The following is a 6,000-nucleotide window of genomic DNA, read 5'->3' as shown; positions in this document are numbered from 1 at the left end:
CACCAAGGAGAGCGAGCTCATTTTTTACTTTACAGTAACTAAGCATGTGTGAAAGGGAAGGGAGGTGACAGGACTGGTTTCAAAATTATCTAGTAGCCAGAGAAACAGAAGCACTGAATGGAGCAGAGTCCAGGACAACACCCAAGCAAAATCACAGAGCCGTGCAGAGAACCCCGGGAGGTGGAATACCCAAGCTCTCCATCTGCCTTCCACCTGGGACCTGCTGGTCAGGACTTGCTTCTTTCGCACACGGTCTACATTTTACATTTAGTCCATAGACCAGTAAGGGCTGGCAAACTTTTCAAACATAGTCCCTAGGGCCTGAAATTCTTTCTTTCAAAAAAAAAAAACAATAATAAAAAAATCTATTTCCAGGTTCTAAATGGTATTTTTTTCCTTTGGGAGAAATCGGGCATTCGGGAAGCATATTACAACTGTCAGAGGAGTCTGCAGACACACAAGAGGCTCAATTAGCATCTAAGATGACAGTGCTACACGTTTGAATACAGTATTAAAAAAAACCTAAACAAACAAACAACACAATCAACACTACACATAGCTCTCAGTATGGCAATGATCAGAAGTAATAAATTGTTAAATCGTCAGACATTAAAATGTTCTTAATACATTGGAATCTAATCCATACAGAACCCAGGTCAGGAGGAACGTAGATGGGTACTCTGCCCTTTCTCCTCTAGCCAGCCTCTAGAACTGCAGCGTGAGCACAAACCTTGGGCTGGGGACAGACACATCATTTACTGCCATATATAAAAGGAGATAGTATAAAGTGACAAACGCCAAGTATTTGAATTAGCAAGCAGTCCTAGATTTGACTTCTCTCAGGAACTTTCCATGCTATGACACTCTAGAGTCACTTTGTTCTACGTTTATATATATTGGAAAAGAAACTTTGAGCTTCTTAGCATTGTCTGAAAGACATAGCATACAGTGAAGAAAATCCTACTAAAAAAAAAGTTTATAAATTCTTGAAAGATTATATTTTTTAGAAAGTCTTTATCTGGATTAATCTGCCAGGCAATTTTATTAGCATTTCTGCCACACATTGTCTGTTTCCCTACCACACCCTAAAAATGTCACAGGAAAACAAAGAAAAATAATATTTTTATGTGGTCATTAAAAAGATGCAAAGCCTTCTAGTTTATGGAAGAGAGACAAGGAAAAGAAAATACCAACAACCTTCAATTCTGGCAAAAAGTACCTCTGAAGCAGCTAAACAACTTCACAGTTACCCTGGAAACATAGTTTACCTCTTCAGCCTACCATGAAAATTGCCTGTAATTACCACAATGGAATAAAGCATCAGTTCTGACAAAATATCAATTGCTATATGCTGCAATTGCTTTAATGCAGTACCAGTATTTTATCATGAGCAATACTTTATCTTGAATAGAATTATATTACTAAACTGTGAAGAATGAAATCTGTAGGTATAATAAAAGGTTACAATATCTCATAATGGTATAGAACAGCTCTGCCATCTGCCAAGTGTGATTTCCCTTAATCCCACTCCTCACACACAAATCAAAATCACACGGATTACACCACAGAAATAGAAGTCAAGCCAATACCTGAACCCACAAGATTAATCTCCTACCTTCAGCCGGGGGAAACGCAAGAACAGTAACAATGCTGCAGACAGACTCACAAAGGCAAAGCCTTTTACACGACTCGACACAATACCACACAGGAAATAAAGTGATTTCACAGATTAGCTTCACCCTTTCAGAATCCCGATTTTGCTCCCTCCCAAATCCAAGCGCGGAACTCCATGCAAATCCCGGGAATCGGGAACTGACCTCCATGTGATCTTTTGGATCAGCTATTTCCACCCTGAAGGAGAACTCCACATCCCTCCATCCACAGATAAATCACTTATATTTGGAGTTAGGAAGAAAAATGGACAAATGAGTTGCATAACACAGAGAGCAACACAAATCTGTCCACCCAAATGTCAGGCATGCTTCTAAAATAAAAACATACACACGCATGGGCTGATATGCCAACGAGCAAAGGTATGGGCATCCACAATTAAAAAGAACCAGCGCGATGACCTTAAACTGGCACTTAAAACTAACTCTGGAGAGCAGATGCGTTTCCTAAAGTCCAAGGCATAAGAGAGTGACATACCGCACTTCTCAAACGCCCCTGTCCCTTCTGCAGGCTGCTGTTAACCCAAGTCGGCGCGGCTGTAAACTCTTCGCGGGAGGGGGGGGGAGAAGGGGGAGCATCTTTATTTGTACGTTTAAGAACGCCCAAGCACATTATCATCGCTAATCCAGAGGGGAACAGATAATTGCAGTGCTTAACAAAAGTCATCTTGGATTACAAAAATAAGGCTCTAATCTGCAGCGCTCGCCAGCAGAACGGTATACCCATGAGCCACCAAAACCACCGCCGAACTACCTACAACCCCACCACTCAAAGCACGAAGGGCTTTTTTTTATTATTATTATTCTTTTCAACGCGGGGTGCGCACACCCCCACACCCAAAAAAAAGAGACTCAACTTCTCCCCTCGCCCTTGGCTCTGACGCAGTGAAAAACAAGCAGCCGGACGAGCTCAGCACCACCCCCACGGACCCCCCCTCCCAGACCTCCACAGACCCCTTTGCCCCCCAAGATCCCCGTGTGTGTGTCCCCACCGCCGCCGGGGAACCGGGAGCAGCACGGACAGGGCCACCCCGGCCCCCCCACCTCCTTCCCCCGGGTCGGCTCTGAGGGCTTCGCCTCAGGAAGGAGGTGGGGGGGGGCGGCTATCCCCTGAGGGTGAGTGAAGGGGACCCGCCCGGTGCCTCACCGGGCCGGGCCGCCTTTGTTCCGCGCCCCTTCACCGGAGCTCACCACCGGCACTTACCCTGCCGAGGCACCGGCTCGTCCCTCAGGAGAACCGAGGCGGGACGGCGCCGACTCCGCCGCTAACGGGGGAAGTTGCTAACTAAGTTTAAAGCCGGCGGAGCCCAGCGGCCTGCCCGGCTGAGGTGGTGGTGATCGGCGGACCGGCTCCGGTCGGACACCCCCACCCCGGGGGCGGGGCGGGACGGGGCGGAGCGGGGGGCCGCCCCCTCAGAGCTCCCCGGGGCGAGGGGCTGCCGTGGGGCGGCGGAAGGGAGGAGTAGGGAGGGCCCTGCCTCGGTCCGGTCCGGTCCGGTCCCGCCGCGTCCCGGGCTTTGCGGGAGCCGCCGGTCCTGAGGCGCCGCGGGGCCGGGCCCGGCCCTTCGCCCCGGCGCCAGGAGCCGCCGCCGGCCGCCGCGCGCGCGCGCGCAGCCCGGCCCCGGCCGCGGCCCGGCGGGAAGCGCCTCGTGTTGCCATGGCGACCGCGCGGCTCCGCCGGGGGGGGAGTGGGCGGGGCCTGCCGCGCGCAGCCCGCTGGCCGTTCACCGGTGGCTCCACCCCCCCTTACTCACTCCCCCCACCCCCACCCCCCCAGCCACCTGCCCCCTCCGGTGCCTACGGGCGTGGCGCTGGCGGCGGGGAGGACGCGGGTTCGCGTCCCGGCCCTGGCCCGCGGCCAGCGGTGCCGCCCCGGCTCCCGGAGGGAGAGAGCCCGGATGAGGGGCTCGGCACGCCGCAGCGCTCTCCCCGCTGCCCTTCCTCCTCCCCTAAAGGGCGGCGGCACAACCCCCCCTTGCCCCTTCTCTGCAGCCCCCCCTCGGGGCCTCCCACCCTCCCTGGGCAGGCGCTGGGTGAGGGGCACCGCGGGCGGGGGTGGCCCTTCCGGGTGAGCTGTCTGCCACCATTGTTCAGGCTCTCAGCTTTGGGCTGTAGAGAGGGACCAGGCGAGAGCCTCCCTGCCAGAGCGGCGGCCACAGCCTCTGCACGGCTCTTAAATGGCAGCCTGGAAGGCACAGGAGCCCAGGCCAGGGAGGGCATCTCCTCAGGGGGGACGTTTATGCTCAGACCGTGGAGTGTTTCTCCTCAGAGGGGGAACATTTCTCCTCAGGCCATGGAGCTTTTTTTCCTCAGAGGGAGAACATTTCTCCTCAGCCGGACGCCCCCCTCCCTGAGGAATGGCACCTGAGTCATTGAGTGTGCCTGTGGGCACCTCAGTGGTCTCCGAGGTGGTGCCACAGATGTAGTAATTCAAATGCTCCCAATGTCACTTTTCGTCATTACAAAAGGTGTGGTTCTGTGGGACGGAGGAGTCCAAAGTCGGCCTCTGAGGCAGGGCGGGCGTGAAGGTTGGTGACTCGCAGCGGTGCCCACGCTGCGGCTGGCGAGAGAGGAGGGCCGGCTGGCAGCGGGTATGGCCGCGGGGGGCCGGGAGGGCCAACGCTGCGACATGCCGGAGAAGGCAGCTCCGCATCCTCCCCCCGGCTCCTAGCAGGCCCTTGAAAGGTCAGGCAGCAGGTCCCACCTCCCTGCCGACGGTGGGGAACTTCACTAATCTGCCGTTAACCGGCTCTCCAGGCAGCCAGCTGAAGTCTGGCCTCTTTTGCAGGCGTCCTGAGCAAACCCAGCCGACTGATCTCCCTGCGACCCGTTCCCGAGCTGCATGAGGGAGGTGATGCTTCTTGGCGTGCCTAAAGCTAGACGGGAGCACCGAAGCTGCCTGTCAGCAGGTGCGTGGATGGGGGCCAGCGGAAAGGCTTCGGCAGCAAAAGCATCCAGCTCTACAATAGCTGCACGAAGAAAAGCGCAGCACCTCCCCTCTGTCCCCACCCTTGTTGTGTACACCCGCATCCCATTTAAATTAAGATCCCTTTCCCACAGACCCCCCCCTTCCTCCCCAGTCAGGATAATATATGTGTTTTCCCCACCTTAGTGATCCTTTTATCTTCACCACACGCGCAAACACAAAGGATCCCGGTTCCCATTCATTTGCCTTTCTCTTTTCCAGAAACCGAGATAAAACCCACCCCCTCATCCGCCCGTTCCCCCCCAGCACCCCTCCCCGGCATGCCAGCACCCACCCTGCGGCTCAGGCCGCTGCTGGCGACTGGTACCTGCCCGTACAGAAGAGGGTGATCCGCAGCTGGGACCAGTGCCTCTGCAAAGAGGGTGTTACTGCTTCTTACACCTCTTTGAAGTGGTTTTTGTTCCACCCATGGCTTGGGAACCCCTGCTCTCGCGCATGGGGCTTTCAGCAAGTAATGCGAAACAATGAAGTTGTCTGATCAGTTATTCAGGAGCCTCTCTGATGGCAGCACCCTCCACAAAAACACCTACAAGCGGCGATGCAGCCAGACACGAGAGAACTGGCTGTGTAGCCTCTGGGAGGCTGCATTCAAATGGATGACTTCAAGGAGAGCAGACGTGTTCCCAAGAAGCTGCTGCCTCCTTTCCCACTGTCTGAGGAGGAACCTCAGCGTGTGGCTTTGCAAACGCCCGGGGAGATGAGACCTGGGAACTTCAAAGTGGCCACAAAAACTTTCGATGCTCCAAGCCCCAGCACGCCAGCGGCGGCAGCTGCACCTGTGGGATTGCAGAGCTGCGGGGTAGATGCAGTGGTGCAGAGCAGGCCTGGTCTCAACGAGGCTCCAGTGCAAAGCTGGAGGGGCCATGCCCTCACCCTCACTCGGCCTCTGTTGCCCTGGGGATATCCCAACCGTGTGGGAAAGGGAACGGCTGTGGTACGGGTCCAGCACCGAGCGGCGAACCGCAGGACCTGCAGTGCTGTTGCGGGGAGCCGGGTACCCCACCGGCCATCACGCTCAGCCCTTGCACCCCAGCACCGGGCAGGAGAACCACCACCCCACTGCCACCCTGCTGCTGCGGCTCTCCTGGGCCAGCACAGGACCTAACGTGGGCAGGCAGCCCTGGCTCCAGGAAGGATTTCTTCCCCATGCTCTTTCCGCGCCTGAGACCCTGTGTGAACCTTTCTCCCACTGTGTTTATCAGCAAGGATTAGACTAGAGTTAACCGCAATCTAGGGACAGAGTTAAAGGCAGAGTCCTGTTTTATCCCCCCATGTATATAAATTAGAGCTGTAATTCCACCCTGCGGTGTGGATGGCGATAGCAAACAGACACTGCCAGGCCCA

This window comes from Vanellus vanellus (assembly GCF_965231255.1).
Source record: "Vanellus vanellus genome assembly, chromosome: 16".
NCBI classification, from domain to species: domain Eukaryota; kingdom Metazoa; phylum Chordata; class Aves; order Charadriiformes; family Charadriidae; genus Vanellus; species Vanellus vanellus.
The sequence above is the reverse complement of the archived record's forward strand: the minus strand, read 5'-3'. Positions refer to the sequence as shown.